The sequence below is a fragment of the Castor canadensis genome, chromosome 17, assembly GCF_047511655.1.
Source record: "Castor canadensis chromosome 17, mCasCan1.hap1v2, whole genome shotgun sequence".
Lineage (NCBI taxonomy): Eukaryota > Metazoa > Chordata > Mammalia > Rodentia > Castoridae > Castor > Castor canadensis.
Window position 1 is genome coordinate 10,691,752 of NC_133402.1, and position 19,270 is coordinate 10,711,021.

Consider the following 19,270-nt stretch of genomic DNA (forward strand, 5'->3'; position numbering starts at 1 on the left):
ACCAGGGAACACCAGTGTCAGCACACACAATAAGTCTTCAATGCTCAGAATGCGTGGGATTTCATTTCAGGTAAAGAAAATTTCTAATTGATAAAAGTTTGTACAGGAGCCTCTTTTGTTTGAAGTCTTTTGGGTAAGTGTGTCACATCTCTTAGTTCAGCTCCTTGGTTTAGTGCTCTTCTAGGACCTGGGAATTATTTGAAAATAGAACTATTGGCTAGGACACTCTCAGAGCCCTATGGATGCAATCAGAGGACGATGTCACACCGTTGTGGGGAAGGACACACTTCTCCTCTAAAAAGCCACCAATTGGTCACAACTCATAAACAACAACGACAATCAGAAAGCATATTTGCAGAGCCCAACACTGTTAAAGACATCATATTAGCCAGGCATGGTGGTGCATATCTGTAATCCCTGCTCTCAGGAGGTAGAGGCAGGAGGTTTGAGAGTTCAAAGCCAGAACAGACTATATAACAAGATCTGTCTCAAAAAGCAAAATCAGTGTGTTGCCAACTGTCAGTGTTCCTACTGTGAAAGATAGTTCTAATATGCTTTGAAGCTGCTATTTAGAGACCTATCTAAAATCTGACTAATCCATTCAAATCAATCAAGCTAGTAAGTGGTGGTAGTAGGATTTGAACTACAGAGCTCATGCTTTAACTATTCTGCCAGTAGTTCTCACTTGAATAAAGATGTGAATTGGTGGGAAGCTTCATAAATGTGCGAATTCCCTCTCCTGCAGAGAGGTTCAGATATGGTAGATCTGAATTGGGACCTAACACCCAGTGTTTTAACAAACCTGCCACTGCGGTGCACTGCCTCCTGGGTCCTGCTCTGAGGAGCACACGTGATACTACATTGCCTGTTCATCCTGAGGACCTCAGAATGCAGAGGAAATGGAGTGGAGGTGTGCGAATTCAGAGACACTTGGTTTCATGCCCAAGTTGAAGGATCGTGTTCTAGAATGAACCGGAGATTCCAGAAGGCCTGGGAGGTAGCATTGATTGCAACACTAATTGGCCATGTTTCCCAGGGCCTGAAACTAGCTTTCCTTGTGATTTTATTTCTTCAGCCCCAGAAGGAGGAGTTGGGGTTAATTTTTGATCCTGCTCTCTCACCTTATTGAATGCCCCACACCCCCCAACACTGTGGCAGTAGGTATAGCTGTCAGATCACAACCCTTACCACTTCCAAAGACTTGCTTCTGGATGACTAGGGTTTTTACTGTGTGTAATAATAAAATAATCATTATAGTCATGGCTTCTGTGTTTTGAATATTGTCAGATACCTAGCTTTATGAGGGCTTTTGGAGTCAGATGGGAGTTTACTCTTTTGTGCATAGGCACCTTTGTGGTCTATGGGGTCTTCTCAGAATAATGATTTTCAATGCAGAAAATAAAATAAAATGCATAGAGTTTCAGAAGTAACTCATTATCTTGAAATATAGTCATGAAAATCTTTTAAAAACCCGAATTAATGTGCTTTTTAACAAATGGATTAACTAGCATGCTCTAATGGCCAGTTTCAAAGTAAAGATAGCACAAACCATTCTTGGAACCATCTGCTGCAACTGAGATTTGATGTGACAAAATCTGGGATTCTACTGGTGGCAAAGCCCCAGGTCAGTGTTAATATCACTATGGTCTGTTGTCTATATTTATAAGTGAGTAACATACTAAATTTCAATTAGAATCTTGTGAAAATTAGGATTTTTTTCCCATTTAAGTTTATAAACCCACCGAATTCTATCCACGGATCCCTCAAGAATCTATGGTTAGGGTTAGCATACTTTAGAGCTACTCACCTATTATCTCCCTGTTTCTATTCTCTTATCTTTAAAATAGGGGTAATGGTAATATCTCAGTGATTAAGTATCTATAATTAGTAGTAACTATCTCTATTATTGACTCCTATAAAGAAGTAAAATAAAGAGACCTTAGCTGAATGCTTGAGAGCTTGTAAGCACTTAAGGCTTAGCTTTTTGTTATCATAGTATTTACTTCATATCATCCCAATGATGACCAGATGGAATTGCATTTTTATTATTTCCTTCTCATAGAAGAAGAAACTGAGGATCAGAGAGGATAAACTTGCACCATGTAGCACAGCATGTCACTGGCAGAGCTGTTGGAAATCCAGTTCTTTCTGATTCAACTTCAATCTCTTTCCTGATTATACACTATGCTGGGCAATTTTTTAAGCAATTATATAAATGCCTCACCATTCCCTGGAAGGAGGCCAGCTAGACACTGGAATGCACATAAGGGATATTCCTAGGTCTTCACCCTCTGAGAAGAAAGACACATAGATGTGAGAGGTCCAGCAAGTTCTTTTCTGGAGACTGTTTGTTTAAGAGCATGCTGTAGACATCAACAATAGTGCCCGCTGCCATTGCACATAAGCTTCTCTCAGTCTCCAGGACCTCCCAGGATGGAGTGGTGACTCAAGTGGTTGAGCACCTGCCTAACAAGCACAAAGCCTTGAGTTCAAACACCAGTACCAGCAAAAATAGATAAATAATAATAATGCCAATTATAAGGACCTCCCTGTCCCAGAAATTACCGGATTCTGAATTTATTTATTTATATTTGGTGGTACCGAGTTTTGAAGTCAAGGCCTGTGCTTGCTAGGCAGGTGCTCTACCATATGAGCCATGCACACAGTCCTTTTATTGCTTCAGTTATTTTTTGAGTAGGGGCTTGTGTTTTTATCCAGGCTGGCTTTGAACTGTGATCCTCCTGGTCTCTGCCTCCCAAGAAGCTGGGATTACAAGAATGTGCCATCATTTCTGGTAGATTCTAGTTTTTAAACCTAATTCATACTCATTACATAACCTGTAATGTCTCCCTCATAGATATAACCTCCACCTTGAAAGGTAACAATCATTGTAATATTAATAGTTGTAATGACTTCTATTGCCAATTATCAAGCTTTTATTATGTACCGGGCTCTGGGTTAGGCATCAAACCTGCACTGCTTCTGTTCCTCCTCTTGTCAGTGCTCTGAGCAAGAGATGTACACCCATTTTCAGGATGAGGCTTGAAGAAGTGAAATGACTCATCCAAGATCATACAGCTAGCGAGTGGCAAATTTGGAATTCAAAGGCAGATGTGTTTTATTCTAAAGTCAACTCCGCCACAGTGATCCATTTCATTCTTGCATGCTAACTACCTTTGTCTGCCTCCCATGGGGTAGAACTGTAATGTGGCCCAAAAGAATTCCAGGGAAATACAGTTCAGGGAAAAATACACTCTGAATCAGGTGGTATCCACTGACCAGTGTCTTCTCCTACTAGCTGTCACTGCCCTACCAGCCTTGAATGGATGCTTCCTTGGTCAATATTTCTGTCCTTCGTGGTCTTCAAGTTTGTCCTCCATATTGCACCAACAAATAGACTTAGTATTGTTGTCATCAACCAAACAGACAGTATTGGGATGCCTGAGTGTCAAAGTGGGAAGGAGAGTAGGACCAGAAGAGGGCTCTGGGACAACTCAAGGAAGGAAGAGTTTGTTTTAGCTCATGGTTTCAGTTCATCAATGTGAGAAGGGCATGGTGTAGCAGAGCTCACATAATGGTAGCCAGGAGGGAGGGAGAGGAGAGGGAGAGAGAGGGGGAGAGAGAGGGAAGAAGAGAGAGAAAGGGAGGGGGAATGGAGACAAGGAGAGAGGAGGAGAGAGAAGGTGGGAGAAAGAGAGAGACAGAGACAGAGAAAGAGAGAGAGAGAGGAAACCTGTGCTAGCCAGCTTCTTACTTCCACCTGGACCCCAAGCCTATTCCATGGGCCACCCACATTTGGGAAAGATCTTCCATCTTAGTTAGTCCTGTCTGGAAACGCCCTCACAGATACACCCAAAGTGTGCTTTTTTAATCTCCTGAGTCTCTCAGTGCAATCAAGTTGACAGTCAAGGTTAACTGTCATGGAGTAGAACATTGGGAGCCTCAGGAATGATCTGGGATCCAGTGGGTATAATAATAGCATTGTTACGTTGTTATGAGAATGAAAAAACAATTCACACACAGGTCTGAGTCCAGATAGTATTATTTTCAATATTTAGAAACTTCCCTCAGAAATCATCATATACTCCAAGACTTGGAGCTCAAAGAAACACTGAGGCCCTTGGCTTTGGGTAAAGCACACACATCTGAACTTGGTGTGGTGTCTTTTCTTCTAATTATTTGGCTGCTGGTGATGTCACAGTCAAGTCCAAAATAAGATTTTACTGTGCACCAATCAGATATAATTTGGTGGGATTTTTGTTTTGGCATTTTTTTTTTTTTGAGACAGGGTCTTATAGCCCAAGTTGTTCTGGAACTTGCTATGTAGCCCAAGCTGGCCTCAAACTCATGTTCCCCCTGCCACTACCTCTCAAATTCTGGGATTACAGGTATGTACCACCACATCTGGATTCATTGGGCCAATTTCATAAGACAGAAATGGAAATCAATTCCTGCTTGATGAATGTAGTTAGTTTGCTTGATAGAAGGAATTTTACAGATCTAGAATTCTACAGAGACTAAAGTAATAATTAGTGGGATCCATTGTGGCTTTTAAAAAAGGCTGAGGACCCCCAAATTTAGATGATGTATTATTTATGAAAATTTACTCCTACTATTTCTATTCTATTTCTGCATAACTACATAATTACCCCAAAACTTATCTTTTTTTTTTTTAAATCTCAGAGTTTCTTGGGTCAGGGGTGAGAACATGGCTTATTGTGTCCTGTGTACCAGGATCTATTAAGAGGCCCCTATCAAGTTGTCAACCAGGCTGGAGTTTCACCAGGCTGGAGTTTCATCTGGATACTCAGCTGGGAAAAAAATCTGTCTCTACCCCCCCGCCCCGCCTGTCTCTCTTATAGTTGTTGCTAGATTTAAGGCCCTCAAGGACTACTGGACTGCACATGTCAGTTTCTATCTGGCTCTTGGTCAGAGGCTGTCCCTTAATTTCTTTCCACGTGGACCTCTCCAACATGGCAGCTTGCCTCATCAAAGGTGGCAAGAGAGAGGGTCTCTTGGCAAAACAGAAGTCACCATCTTTTGAAACCTAACAACAGGAGTCATATCCTGTCAACATCGCCATGTTCTGTGGGTTAGATGCTACTTGCTCTAGGGAAAAGGATTACATAAGGCTGTGAAGACCAGACATAGGAGTCATTGAGAGCCATCTTAGAGACCATGGATGGTAAGACTCCTCTAGCACCAAAGCCTGAGCACACTGGGATGGTCAGAGAGGAAGTCAACCAACTAACCTGGAATCAAATCTTAGCCCCGCCACTGGCTACTTCATGTGCCTCCGTTTCTCTATCTTCTATCATAGGGATAATAATAGCACCCACCCCTCATTGTATGAGGCCTTCACCATGGAAGGTATAAGTTGGTACAGAGAGCCGAGTGCCCAGCAAGCCCCTAATGTGGAGTTCATGGCTCTCTTCATAAGAATCATGAAGCCCTTCCCCCTTACATGTGGATGGGAGTCCTGTGTCTGACTTTGAACAGTATGGATGGAAGTGATGCAGGCCACTTTCAGACCTGATCCATTCAAAACCTCCCGCACGATTGACCCAGTGCCCTCTGCAATCTGCTGTTTGGATGCCAACACCCAGGGCAACCTTGGAAACCACATGGTGAAGATGACAGCACCTCAGTCATCCTGAGTCTCCAAAATATTTCTGTTAAGTCATTAAGCAATGACTTCCCTCACCACCATTCCCACTGCTCGCTGAGCTTGTTGTATGTGAGAAATAATCTTCTATTGTGTTGATCTCTGGGATGTTAGGGCTTATCTATTAGAGTAGCTAGAATTCTGTTAACTGGTACCAAAGATAAAGCACTTAGAAAAGTATCTGGCACATGAAAGTCACCCAGTAAATGTCATCTGTTACCTCCGTTGTTATCATCATTGTCTCAACTAAACCTATACTCTGCGCTAAAACCTTTACATACCTGGTCTTTAATCCTGAAAACATTAGTAACTCCATTTTAGGAATAAAAAGACTGAGAGGTTAAATGGCTTACTTAAAGTCACAGAGCAAATGCTGGCATGATGATCTAAACTTGGGGTTGTCTGGTTCTACCATTTCCAGTGCTCCATTTAGCTCTCTTGACATTGCTGGTTCTATCTGGATCCAGTTTTTGTGGTAAAATCTTTGAAGGAAAAGAATGTCTTCATTGTCAGCCTGGCATCTCACTTATTTTCTTGTCAGCTTTAAATCCTTACTCGCACTCTGTTGTACAGTTCAGAGAAAGCATTTCACATCAAGAAATGTCATGGTTACTGGAAATAATTTTGTCACATCCTCTTGAATTTTTCCTCTTTGCAAGTTCAGAGGTTTCACTTAGATTCAGATTTTATAATGCCTCTTTCAAAAACATTATAAAAGGGCACCTTGACTTAAAAAATCTCAACATCTAAATAGAGTACTTCATTGTCTTCATCTTAAAAGGTAAAAATGGTAAAACTCTAAAGATGTATTTTGTGATGCCCAGGTGACTTATTTTCTGGTAATTTAAAGCTGTTTATGATGCTATAATTTTGTTTTTGTATTTTTATGTCCCTTTATGAAAGGCAGTTGAGCTGAATGTACAGCAGTTCTACCAAATAGGTGTCTATAGAATTGATTACCAAAAGTCAACACCATGAAGCTTCTAAAGCCTTTCTTCTCATCTCATTATTTGCCATGGAATCTGCTTTAAGAGTATTTGATGCTTTCTCACAGAGCCATTTGAATTTTGGATAAAATGTAGAGGATACTTCTGAGTGCTTGTTTTCGCTCAAAACACCTAATTTAATTATTCATTATACAAGTACAGACCATCTACTTACTATGGGCCAGGTACTGTATGGGACCTGAGAATACAAGGATCCCTCTGATGTATCACCTCTGTCCTTTCTTCCTCCTCCTCCAAGAAACCAAGAACAAAAGAAGATGGAACGTGGGCAATGTGTAAGCAAACACCATCATGAGAGGCGTCAGTTTATATCAGAGAATCTTGGATTTAAAGCTCCCCTTTTACATTTTTAGGTGCATGATCTTAGGGAATTACTGACTTCAGAGCCCAAATTTTCTCATCTATAGAATAAACACAATCATCACATCCTGCAGTGTTCGAGCATTTGAGATAAAGTGTATAAAATATTTAACAATGGTGATGTCAACAAACTGAAGCTGTTATTGATATGAAATATTTACTCATCATTGATTCCTATACATTGAGAACCAGACTAATGGGGTAGCTTAGTTTTCCTCTCTTTTGTGTTGGGGTCATCAGAAACAAATCATAAGACAAGGATACATGTACAAGGAAGGAAGGGATTCCTGGAGAAATGGGTTAGGGAATGGTGAGAGTTGACTAGAAGGGGAAGAGTTCAAGTAAAGGTACAACTTCAAGCAAGATCTCATAGAAGATAGCTTTGAGGTATTACTGCTCAGAATTTGCACTCAGGATCCTGGGTTTTCATTCTTACATAGCTGCCACTCATGAGTCAAAAGGATGGGAACTCTTTGGAAATGTGACTTGCTGTATACTTTGGGGAAAAGTCTCTGGAAAGAGTCTTGGGTACTGGTAGTTAGAATAACAGGCACACAAAATCTGGAAGACAGGTGCAAGAAAATAGAAAAAAAGATAAAAGTGCATCCAGGCAAAGCACCAACCATGTTGGTTATACCTCCCTTTCCAGACATCTGGGGCTATACCCTCACCTGACTAGTCCCAGTAGGTGAGATGAGTTTTCCTTGATTCACAAATGCAGGAATTTTGGAGAGTGTTTATCACAAAATATAGCTAAAAGGAGACATTTGGGGCATGGCTTTGGGGTCAGCTTGGTTTAAGGAAATAATCTCAGCCCATATTTTATAATTGTGTGTGTTAGTTCATTTCTTGCTGCTATAATAGGATAGCACAGGTTGGGCAAAGTATAGACTATAGAAGTTTATTTGGCTCATGATTCTGGAGGGTGAGGAGTCCACGAGCATGGGGACTTCTGTGTGTCATTAGAGAAGGGAAAGCACAAGGCAGGGGTGGGAGTGAAGGTCACCTCAACTTCCCAGTTTCCACACAAACCACAGGAACTTGAGATCCGCAATGATGAGCATTTCAAGGGGATTCACAAAAAAAGAGTGATATACAGGAAGGATTTATTTAGGAAAACAGGATAAAGTAGGGAGAAATAGAAAAGGGAAGGAGAAGCATCCCCTACATGACATGCAGGAGGTATTTATCTGGGGGACTCCATCCTGAATTCCCATCTAGACGCCTGGTCATGTCACTAACAATCCCTAATCTTCTTGCCAAGTTTGTTAAGCATGGAGACAATGGGTTAAAAGTGTGTCTATTACCCCAAACATGGCTACGATGGTTCTAATTATTTCTCTTCTCAAGACGTAGAGACAAAAGGATCTAGGGAGTGCTTATATTCTATAAAACATGGAGACAAGTGTAATATTTAGGCACCTGTTTGCCAGACATGCCTTTTATTTAGTGTCTCCCCTACTTATTCAAGGAGTTTACAGCTTACTTAACATCTACAAGACGGGTGGAAAGCTTGCTCTTTCAACATTTACTTCCTAGTTATGTTTTAATTCCTGAATCTAGTCTTTTAAATATTTATTATTTAAATATTAATATTTATTTCCTCTTACCATATCTCTCTATCCTGCTTCATGTGCTGTGTCGTAACATGCCAGAAGGGCAAGTGAGCAAGAGTGAGACGGATCTACCCTTTCCTCAGGTGCCTCCTCCTGTGACAATTCTCAAAAGCTCTCTCCTACAGACCCTTCATGACCTAATCACCTCTTAATATTGTTACAATGGGGATCTAATTTCAATTTGAGTTTTGGAGGGGACATCCAAACCATAGCACCTTGTCACTTTGGGCAATAAATTTAGCCTCTGTGATTTAGATTTTCTTGTGTATGAAATAAAGATAACAATATACTTTTTGTAAATTTGTTATAGGCTGAGATGTCTTTCTGTTCTCTGGTTTATTTAGCAAATATACACTGAGCATTTGCTCTGTGTCATAGTTGGGACTAAGTGTTGGCACACTGAAATGAAGCAGACATAGGTCCTGCCTCCCAAGATCTTGGCATACAGATGGGGAAACAGATACATAAATTATAGGCTCTGCATCCTTCCTTCTGCATTCTCTTCTTTCTCTGCTTCCCTCTCTATGTCTCTGTTTTGACTCAATGGCTCCTTCCTTGCACTCTTCCTTCCTCCACTTCATCTCTGCATTTCTGCCTTGTACTCCCTTCCCCCACCACATACATAGCTAATTTTATATTGGCTGGAGGACATCCACCCTGCTGCCCAGTCAGGCTCCTGCCTCCTGCTGCTGTTTTCCAAACTCCTTTTTGAAGGTTGCACAGTCTATGAAGTTCTGGTGAATTCAATTCAACTCAGACCCTCAGCTGTGACAAAAGGTGACTTGGAGATAATAAAACTATCCAGAGTTTTACTTAAAGCTTGCAACCCTGGGGAATGGCAAGTAGAATTTATGCTTAATCACATCAGCAGTGGGGAGGAGGATCTGGGTAGCAGAGGTGCACGGGTGATTTCCCTGCTGTTTTGCAGGAGAGTGGACTCCCAAGAACATTAGGACAGGAGCCACAAATTCTTGATTTTAACTCTACTCTGGGGTTAGCTGCATGACTGGGACATGTGTTCCTTGATCATGCAATGAAGAAATTATGCTCAGTGATATTTTCAGACAGCTCTGGTCCTCTCATCTAGCAACTCTGCCTTTCTAAATTTCTTTTTCTTTTCTTTTTTTTCAACACTGGGATTTGAACTCAGGGCCTTCACCTTGAGCCACTCCACCAGCCCTATTTTTTTTTTTTTTTTTGAGATAGGGTCTCACAAACTATTTGCCTGGGGCTGGCTTCAAACCGCGATCTTCCTGATGTCTGCTTCCTGAGTAGCTAGGATTACAGGTGTGAGCACTGGTGTCCGTCTCATGGCTACAGACTGAGTGTGGCTTTGCCACCCGTAGTCTATGTGCCTCTGCTGTAGGTGTTTCAGGTCTTGGAGCATCTTTCTTCATCTGCTCAGGAGGGGCCTTCACGCCGTCCTGTATTTCTGCAAGGTTTCTGTGAGGAGCAGATGAGGTGGCAGGTGGAAAAACTCTAAGAGGCTCCACAAGAGTCAAAGATGAGGGCCTTTGTGTGTGAAGGTGCCCTGCCCCAAGCTTCTACCTTGGTATCTCCAAAGGCAAAGCGATAGCACACGGAGAATATGTCAGCCCCTCAACTCATCTATTGTGAAGCTCAGATCCTCTTGAGCTTCACTTCACTTCCTTTTGGCCAGCTTGTTTCTCCTCCGGCCATTGCTGTGACTATGCAGGTGTACCCAGATAGCACCTGGCCCAGGTACGTTAGAGAATGCCTGCTTTCTGCCTCTCCATCTCCAGCTCGCAGCAGGCATGTACAAACCTGGAAGTGTGAGAGGCTAATACCTATGTACCAACTCTTGACTAAATAGAGGATGGAAACTGGTTGGTTGTACATATTCCCCACTTCTGTTCCTTTGATGGACAATCCTGAGCAATGTTCCGAGTGGGCTGGAACCTACTTTCCCACAGTGGCTTTAAGTTCCATACATCCACTGGTGCTGGTTTTCTACTCCTATGTCATTCTTCCCAGCCCCTCTCCCCTTTTCTCAGGACATTCCCCAATGATGCTACTTGCCCATAGCACCTTGCTCAGGCTCAGAGTGCAACCCAGGACAATGTGACCTTTGCTTTTTTGCTGGCACTAGCCTATATCTCTCATAAGAATTCCATGTCTGGAATCATTATCTACTAGTCCAACTCTTTAGTAAGCAACAGAATGGGGGCAGGTAACAAGAGACATGACAGGCCACTTCCCACTTGGCCAGAGAGAACTGAGCTCTAATCCCATCTTTGTGATCTGGAGCCAGTTGCAATATAAATATTGTGCAAAGATGCATAGCATATAGCATGCTGCCTCAAAACAGAACACACTACTCTTCAGTTCTCTCCTTTTCACTCCAAGTAGAGTCAAAGTCCTTAAAAAAGACTTTCCCTGATCTGGCCTTTCAGTAGCCCATTTGCCTTTTTGTCATACCAATCACCCCTTTGATCACTCTGTTCCAGCTGCCATGGCCTTCTTGCTGTTCCTCAAAATGGTCCAACTTGTGTTTGCCTTTGTGTCTTTGACAGTGTTTCTCAACTGAAACAATTTTATTTCCCAGGGTATATTTGGTAAAATTGTTGTCACAATTTGGGAAGCAGGTAGAAGCAAAGGATGCTGTTAACATCCTATGAGGTGTAGAACAGTCTTCCTCCCCAGGCAACAGAAAATTTTCTGTCCCCAAATATGAGCAGTGCTGAGGATGAGAAACCCTGTAGGATCCTTCTTCATGCAGCAAGATTCCTCCCCTGCCTGCCTCCCTTGCCTCTTCCATGTCTCCATGCATATTTCACCTTCTTAATGACGTCTGACACCTTGTCAATCTGTAGCTTCCCCTGCCATGCCCTTGTCTTCACCTGCTCTGCTGTTCTCGTATATCACTTAGCCCTTTGTATCTTATTGTAATACTTATGTACTAAGGTCTACTCATAGGATCTGTCTCTTGTCCTCAGAATGGAAGCTACCTGAGGGTGGAAATCTTCGATTGCTGCTACCTTCAGCATCTACCACAGGTCCTGTGACATAGTAGGCATTCAATAAGTATTTCTTGAATTCATACATGCATGAATGAATGAATGGATGGAAATGATTTGAGATTAGTATTGTAAAGATGCCATCTCTCCTATCATTATGACAGTGTCACCAACATTTATGGGGAGAACTGTCCAAAGAAACAAGGGAGATGGCAGCATATTGGGACCTCAAAGAAATTTCTTTGGTGGTACTGGGTTTGAACTCAGGATTTTGTAAGCCACACTTCCAGTCCTTTTTTTTTTTTTTTCTTTGCTCTGGTTATTTTGGAGATAGGGTCTCTTTTTGTCCTGGCCAGCCTGGACCTTGAGTCTCCCATTTTAAGCTTCTGCTAGGAGGACGGGTGTGTGCCACCCTGCCCAGATTTTTTTTTTTTTTTTTTGAGATGGAGTCTTGCAAACTTTTGTTTTTGCCTGGGATGTCCTTGACTTAAACCCTGCTCTTTCACAATAGCCAAGTTATGGAAACAACCAAGATGCCCCACTACTGACGAATGGATCAAGAAAATGTGGTATTTATACACAATGGAATTTTACTCAGTCATGAAGAAAAATGAAATCTTATCATTTGCAAGTGAATGGATGAAACTGGAGAACATCATTCTGAGCGATGTTAGCCAGACTCAGAAGACCAAAAATCATATCTTCTCCCTCATATTCAGTCTTTAGATCTAGGGAAAAAAAGATCAGTTAGAGATGAATCAACCTGGGCTGTAACACATTTGTACATGAAAGCAATGCTAGGAATCTCTCTGTGTAGCTATCCTTATCTCAACTAGCAAAAACGCTTTGTCTTTCTTATTATTGTTTATTTCTACTCTTCAATGGAACTGGAGAAAAGTGCAAAACAGGTTCTGCCTGGAAGGGAGGAGGGAGGGGGGAAGAGGGTAGGGGCAGGGGCAGGAGGGAGAAATGACCCAAACAATATATGCACATGTGAATAAATGAATAATAATTAAAAAAACCCTGCTCCTTCTGATCTCAGCCTCCCAAGTAGCTGGGATTACAGGCATGAGCTACCAGCACCCAGCCTCAAAGGTTTCTTAAAAAGGCATTAACTTTCCATTGATGACTTAATTCTGTGTGCAGTTCCTCACAACTTCATTAGCATTCCAGTGATCAGAACTCTTAGGCTCCTATGACAGCACCAAAGTTCTTTGATCCTGGTCAATACTACTCACCCTTGGACAGTTCCCTTAAGTTTCTACTTTATATTTGTGTCACATGGCAAGCCTCATAGAGAGGGCTGCTGTAGAGCGAGGTTACCCATTACAACCTTCATCCTCAACCACTTTTTCAAACCCTCTTGCTCAAACGTGTTCCATTTTGGAGGTAGGATTTACTCAATTATTCTGTGAATCCACCAATTCTTGAGTTGGGAAGAAAATATACCTACACAGATACTATCCTTGGACAAGAATATTATGAAACATCTGGCATTTAGGTCAAGAGAGAGTTATATCCAATTTCTCTTAATGCCAAATTTAAGAAGCCAAAAGTGAGGTGCCATTGAAAGTTCCTTTTCTTTCCTTCACTTTTTAAAAATCTTCCCACTTCTTGTTTTCTCTTGGGAGATTGAAAATTGTCTTCTCACACATTTCTCATTATCAGAACTTAATGAAAATTCTAATTAGGGCTACTGCACACTTGGGTGGTAGTTTTCAAAATGTAGCTCTGGCTTCTTATTTGTCAGCCTGCCAGTCTTAGCGTCCTCACCAATGATGCCCACTATAATAATAATGCTAATAACTATCATTTATCAAAAATCTACTATGTGCCAGGAAATTTGCATATATTCGCACAAGTCTCCACAAAAATCGTATGAGGTGGCAACTATTAACCCTAATTTTAGATAAGAGTAAGCCTCAGAGTAGAAGCTAAGCAGTTAGGATTTGGCAGAACTGGGATTCAAACTCAAGTCTATTCTCTGGTCAAAAACTTTCTGTGTCCAGTCTTCACAAATCTTGGAGAAAGGAAATGCAAGAGATTAGCACAACTTGTCCCTGCTTCCAGAATGGCCATTGATTCCAATCAGAATATTTGTTATAAATTATTATGTCTCCAGCCTTGGTTGCTGGGTCCCCTGGGAACAGTGCTATAGTTTAGGGAACCCCAGGAGACTCTGAGACACCCAATTAGAGGGTCAGTAATAGCAGATCCAAGAATAGACTGATTGCTTATTCATTATTCTTGTTATTTCTGGACTCTCCCATCCATCATACAGAGGGCTGTCAGCAATTACTATGACGTTCTTTCCAGAAAGGGGCCTCTTGGCCCAGCTAATCACCTCATCCAGATCCAAATAGTCTCCAGGGCACATTTTCGTGATGTGACATCAAAATTCTGCTGTCTCTGGTGCTTCCCAGCAAATCTTCAATAGACACCTTGGGGGCAAAGTGAAGGAAGTGGACTTCTGCAAATGAAGGAACAGTCCCTTCTGAGCTTGTTAAGTGGTGGTCATCTTGTTGAGCAGGTGTGCCCAGAGGCAACGTGGTCTTGTAATGCATCAGCAGAAGATGCCAGGTTAGAGGATCAGCTCTGAACCAGCACTGTCTGAGCAGCAGGAGAACACACATTTCCCTCTCTTAGAAAGTGAGGGGAGTTAGGCGGTCAGAACTTCTTCCGTTCATCCACCATGCTGATTCCTACCACCTGGGCAGGTTCTCTGCTCTGCATAGAATAACTTCACTCTACGTATAGTTTCTTGCTCTCAAAGACCCAAACTAGAATTTACCTGACTTGTCCAGCTTGGTTTCAATGCTCCATCTCATGGCCTGTATATACCCATTATTGAAATTAGCATATTTCTTTATTCATCTGCTTGTCTATCTTTCTCCCACTAGTCAGAAGCTCCTAACTTGCCTCTGAATCCACATTGCCTTGATTGGCGTGTAATATAAGGGAATTGAAAAATACTTGAATGAGGGAAATGAATGAGTGAATAAGTGAGTACATGAATGAATGCTGCTTTTACTACATCTTTCCTTCCTCAGTTCATTGAGCACAAGGGGAAATTTGTGGTTGAATGTTCTAGGTATTGAAAATACCTTCCTTTGGTGAAGAGATGTCTTAGGCTCCTTTGAGCATCTGATGAAAGCAGTGATCATTTCCCCAGAAAAAATATACATGTAATATGTTTGATATATTATCAGGGAATTCATGGACTCTGATGTTCATATAGCTTTACTTTTGGTGCTCTTGAACCCAGTGTTAAGAGCTCCAACTCTAAGCCAGGCATGGTGGCACACACTTAAAATCCCAGCATCTGGGAAGCTGAGGCAGGGGAATCAGAAGTTCTAGGTCATCCCAATCTATGCAGCCAATTGTAGAAATGATGTCAGTATATAAATGACATACGAGGGAATCTTTGCCCGTTTAGGAAATTTTATAGGCATAGAAACAGAATCAGAATTCTTTGCCTTTTCCCTCTTGTTCCCTTTCCCCAGGGACAACACATTCCTTCCTGTCTGAAGAGTTTGGCCATTGGTATGGAAACCTTTCCAGAAGAATGTTTGTTTTTTTTTCTAGCATGGTTCCTACTGATATGAGACATTTTGTTATAACCCTGGGGACAGACTTGGAGATCCTGCACAGAGTAACGAATATAGTTAAGCTGGTCTAAGCAGCATTTGGCTTACTTTTTATTAATTACATGGCAAGTTACTTAACCTCTGGGACCCTCTTTCCTCATCAGTGGGATTGGGCTAACAATAACAACCCCATAAGGTATTAAACAGGTAACATTCAAGGGCAGTGACTAGGATGATATCTGCTGCATGGTACATGTTCAACAGGTGTGATAACATCACCATTATCATCACCACCCTTCTGACCTCTGTGATACATTAGCTTTATAGCATTGCCTTAGTTTGACTATTTTTTTTATAAAGTAGAGGAATGTTGGCAGGTATATATTCCAAGGATTATTTCTGTCAATTTAAATATTGAGGTTCTAAGAAACAATCCAGATGTCTTTGCAGATGTTGCCACCTTTGTATGGGTGTCAACCTGGGATCAAACATTTATGTAAAAGCCTGTAACTTTGACCTTTGGAGTTGGAAAGCTCCCTCCCCGCTTAATGTTTTAGGCTTCCTTCTCTGCAACTTAGAAGCTAATGAGATCTGAAACCTGCTCATTATGTAGCATTTTGAAGGAAAACCTAGTTTAAGTAGTTGATGTTATTGGTGACTTATGCCAGTGTTTGCCATTTTCCTTGCAGAGAACTCAGATTTCATAAGCAGCTTTCTGCAAATAAAAACATCATGACCAGACTCCTCGGCATGCCACGTGGATGGATAGTTTTGCAAATGAAAAAAAAAGTGCATTTTCTTAATTTTAAGTGGCTGGAATTTGGCTAGAAAATCTTAGAAGCCTTAAGGCCATGTAATTTAGTGTTCCAGACACCATTTGGCCATCTGCCATCCACTCCTCCATTTTAATTCCCTCCCCTACAAGCTATTTGGAGGCAGTAAAAGTTTGAGTACCTAGAATAGTCAGCGTAAAGAAGATGCTATATAAATAAATGTTCTGGTTCATTAGGAAGTCATCCTGGTATGAATGATCATCGGAAATCTTGTGTTTGGGTACTGTCATTGTCACTTCTTAACAGTTTGTCCTTTTTAGAAGTTATTTAACTTTTCAGGGTCTTTATTATCATAGTGAGGAAATGTAAATTGAAACCTCTTAAGGTTCTTTTGAGGATTAGAAACAAATTTCTAAAGCATATGGCTTACAATAGTTGCTTATTAAGAGTTGATTCTCTTGTTTGATACTTATTCAGTTAATGACATATTGAGTAGTTACTAGGTATAACTAGTAACTCCAGTAGAGGGTTGTCTATGTCTTTGAAGAATCTTCACAAAATGTGACATATTCTACAATTGAAAAGTTTATGGTGTTTTGGGAGTTCATAGGAAGAGAATAGAACTCAGCCTGAACCCATAGGGTTATAGATGACGGTGGTAGTGGTGGTGGAGGAGGAGAAGGATGGTGAGGTTGGTGATGATGACAGTGTTAGTGATGGTGGTGGTAGTGATAGCTATCATGATTTTGATGATGATAGAAATGATAATAGTGATGACAACAGCGATGATGAGTCTAACATTCGTATTTTGTGCTAGACATTGACACTGAGTGTCTTGGCCAAGGCCACATGGATGGCAAGTGTCAGAGTCCAATTCAAACTAGGGTTCTTCCTAATTCCAGAGTCAAAAAATTCTCATTCGTGCTCTCCAAGCTTATGGAGCTTAAGGATTTATTGTGAAGTTGACACAGAATGAAATTTTGGTCATTCAACTCCTTGTAATAATTATTTTCAGAATCATCTTTCTTATTATCCAAACCTACTATTTTTAATATTTTGTAACTTCAAATAGGAAGAAGCTGGTGGGTTAACGGTGCCACCTGGCCACCAGAGGTCACATGCTGAGGGCACATGATCATAAATACTTTCTGTGACCTGGGTTGATACATGGGCTAGGAACCATGACTTTCATGAGCCCAAGAGACTTGTAACACAGTTAACGAGACTCAAACTTATCTGTAGCCATCTTTCTCAGGAGTAGAAATGAATGATTCCTCAGGAATCAAAACACCTCTTGCCTTGCCTCTTAGTTTTGTGGCTGAGAATGTCAGTGGATGGGAGTTTGCTGGCAGAGGTAGCCTGCAGGCATGTCATTGTGTGGCTTTAATGCCAACAACACGACAACAGTTTCAAAAGTAGCAGATAGATAACATAGACATTAATTAAATCAGCCAGCCCACGTGGGCCCCATCTACAGAGACTTGGAAAACGGAGATAAGAGCTGGGAGCTCTCTTTGAGGTTCAGACTAGAGGAAAACAGTATCTCTACCACCCTCGAATGCCCCCAAACAATCTGGCAAAACAACAGGCTGTCAATCACCCAAGAAGGAAAACCAGCCCTGAAATGCTCCATGCCTAAAAAGAATGGGGTAATGCCAGCTGTGAATTGATGTGAGGCAGACAGCTTGAGCACCAACACAGTGCAGCCAGAATGTGTTGGATTTCATGCAATATCCTTAAAAGTTCAAATTCCAGACCCTGGCATCCAAGCCCCCTGCTGAAACGCACTTGTGGCTTTTAGCTTTCGTATCATTCTGTCTATATTAGCATCCTTACGAGATTGTATCCAATTTGTTAACCTTCTGCTTTGCTTACTAGGCTGAGAGATCCTTAAAGGAAGAAACTTACTTACTGCTTCAATTTGGCCTATGATAGGAGTGATGAAGCTTTTGTATCCTGACCCAGTGAGGTTTTCAAAAAACAATTGTTGAATGAATGATGGAAGGAAGCAAAAAGGAAGAAAGAAAGATGCTGGCTGTTCCAGACAATGGGCTACCCAGCATAAAGCTTGGTTGTTTGGCTGAACTGCACTCACTGTGATCAATCAGTTGAGAGATATAAAGTCAATCCCTGATCATTCAGCCTAAATTACAGAGGAGGCATTAATTCTCTTCCTTCTAATATGCACCACCCCCTCGGGTACACCTATGTCTTATGGTCCCACCCCATGCATAGCCATGCAGATCTCTTTATTCTTAATCTAAATCCAGATGCTCAGACACCTTGATTGACTCACCTTAAATTTCCTTGAAAATAATTTTTCCTTTGGGTTCGCAATTTGCCTCATCTCATAAACCTCATTTCTCAAGCCTTCCCTCTACTTTCCCAAGCCCAACTTAACTGTACTGTCCTTTTTCCTAGACATTTCTCTTAGCTATTTTCCCTGGGGATGAGAGTCTGCAAGGGCTTTTAACTTGGAGAGTTCATGGTCATGGGCTTTGTGGATGGTCCCACAAACTCATTATCAGGAACCCATAGTTCCTCTGTGACCATACATAACATCTTGTGAGCCAGCATCAGTTTCCTAGGCTTGGTCATGTACTACAGTTATGTAAGATGCCACCTTGGTGGGGCAAAGCTGAGTGACAGGTACATGGAATCTATCTGTACTATTTCAGAAACTTATTGTGAGTCTATAAATAATTCAAATAACAAGTATAAAATATGTAAATAGGAAATATGTAAAATGGAAAAATTCATATAGTTTTTAAAAGGAGGAAAGCCCTCCATTTCTTAAAGTAGAATTTGTAGCACAAAATTTTATAAACATTGATATAGTTACAATTCTGAACTCTAATTTCCCCCACCTTAGTTCATGCATGTCTAGCTTCATGGGCTGTCATTTGTCATCATCTGTATCTATTTCAGAGCTAAACAGAGAGGGAGGAAGAGAAAGGCTGTTTTAGGTCATGTGAGTGAGGGAAAACAAGGCGCAGAGTTTCTTGTGGCTGTCTGACTTCAGGATGAAGCATCCCAAATGCAGCCAAACCTTTCCTACTACAAAGATTAACTTCATGCTAGTTTTTCTTTTATATGTTATTATGCTAAACAGATTGCTTCTCTCTTCTTTCGAGTCTTGAGTTGTATTTCAGAAGATCCTCCTTCTAATACTGTAGATTTGAGTTAATGGTGAGCCTTGCTGAAAAAAGAACACTTATTTTTGGTACTAGCCAAAGAACTCTCATCTTAGTCCAACACTGGGAATCTTTCCAAATCACCCCATA

General features: G+C 41.3%; 1 protein-coding gene across 2 annotated transcripts in view; it reads left to right on the forward strand.

The window, feature by feature from the left end:
• Shisa9 (shisa family member 9) overlaps positions 1–19,270 on the forward strand; it is a 474,421-nt gene that overhangs the window by 283,035 nt on the left and 172,116 nt on the right. The gene's annotated exons all lie outside the window — the stretch shown is intronic.